The sequence below is a fragment of the Schistocerca cancellata genome, chromosome 10 (genome assembly GCF_023864275.1).
Source record: "Schistocerca cancellata isolate TAMUIC-IGC-003103 chromosome 10, iqSchCanc2.1, whole genome shotgun sequence".
In the NCBI taxonomy this organism is placed as follows: domain Eukaryota; kingdom Metazoa; phylum Arthropoda; class Insecta; order Orthoptera; family Acrididae; genus Schistocerca; species Schistocerca cancellata.
Window position 1 is genome coordinate 26,414,680 of NC_064635.1, and position 1,632 is coordinate 26,416,311.

The window sequence follows — 1,632 nt, forward strand, 5'->3', positions numbered from 1 at the left end:
GTACTTGGAAAACTAGTCAGTCATTGCTTACATAAATTTGATACGTATATCTATGAAAAGAGATATGGAAAACAAAAAACAAAAAAATACACAAATATCGAAATTTGAGACAAAAGGCACTCTCACTGCTACTGTCGTAACTGAACATCTGCAGCATTGAGCAGTAATTTTATTGCAAAAAATGATTCAAATGGCTCTGAGCACTATGGGACTTAACTGCTAAGGTCATCAGTCCCCTAGAACTTAGAACTACGTAAAACTAACACACCTAAGGATATCACAAACATCCATGCCCGAGGCAGGATTCGAACCTGCGACCGTAGCGGCCGCGCGGTTCCAGACTGTAGCGCCTAGAAACGCTCGGCCACTCCGGCCGGCAATTTTATTGCACATAGGTTCTTAAGACGTGCACACACACACGTACTGTTAGACTTGATCACGTGTGTTTCATGTGCAGAAATTTGACAATTGTCTTTTTACAGATCGTCAACGGCCTTGCCGCAGTGGTAACACCAGTTCCCGTCAGATCACCGAAGTTAAGCGCTGTCGGGCGGGGCTAGCATTTGGATAGGTCACCTTCCAGGTGGGCCGAGTGCTGTTGGCAAACGGCGTGCACTCAGCCCTTGTGGGGCCAACTGAGGAGCTACTTGATTGAGGAGTAGCGGCTCCGCTCACGAAAACTGACAACGGCCGGGGAGCGGTGTGATGACCACGTGCTCCTCCGTATGTGCATCCAGTGCTGCCTGTGGATGATAGGGGAGCTAGTCTACCGACTTCAAGACCTGTTATGACAGTGTTCCTTTTTCCTGTTCTTTTTACGGCTGTGTATTTTAGTCGTAAGAAAGCCCTTTTAGTATCGATTCGTTTGTCTATCTGTCTGTTAAGAACCCTTTTTCTCAGCAACGGGTACAGGTTCAAAGTTTACATTTGTATCACATACTAAGGTTTACGCTCCATTGGCGACGCGAAACATTCAAGCTTCTAAGTCAAATTATATTTCGATACTCGCAAGCTCGCTCATCAGAACCTATATGGTAACTCCCTTTGTCCTAGAATCACGAAATTTGGCAAAAAGCAAGGTATCACTGACATGTGGGACTTAGGGACGGGGCCTAATCAGATACGCATATACTTCATTTAAGGAAATCATTTTTAAAAACAATTTTCTAAAAAAAAAATTAAACTACAACACAAGCTACACTGAAGGCTGAAGGCCTCATTAAGAGAGAATTCAAAATTATTTGTCTCTAGAAGGCCACAAGTAGCAGGAAAAGTTTAAAGAATATATTATTTTTAAACAATTGACACAATTAGACTAAATAAAAAAGGGAGTAATGCACAGACAGTGCTCCAAGGATCGACCTGAGACAAATCCCTACCAGACAGGCAGCCAAGGATTATGCTCAGCTAACAGGATGGGAACTCAAACTAGGGACAGTTTAAACGCCGATCAGTGCTCTTACCAAATCCACTTATCGTGTGATAACCAGTACAATGATAAAATAATTCAAGCGAGAGCGAAGTGACAGACGGCACTGCATCTTCAGAATCTGGTGTTTAAAACATCGAAAGGCAGAAGGAACCACTACAACCAAGGTAGACAAAAGAAACCACAATCCACACCGCAATCAA

General features: G+C 43.3%; 1 pseudogene; it reads left to right on the top strand.

Annotated features, from left to right (window-relative positions):
- Nucleotides 1-485: 485 nt before the first annotated feature.
- LOC126106922 (5S ribosomal RNA) lies at nt 486-604 on the top strand (annotated as a pseudogene).
- Nucleotides 605-1,632: the final 1,028 nt, after the last annotated feature.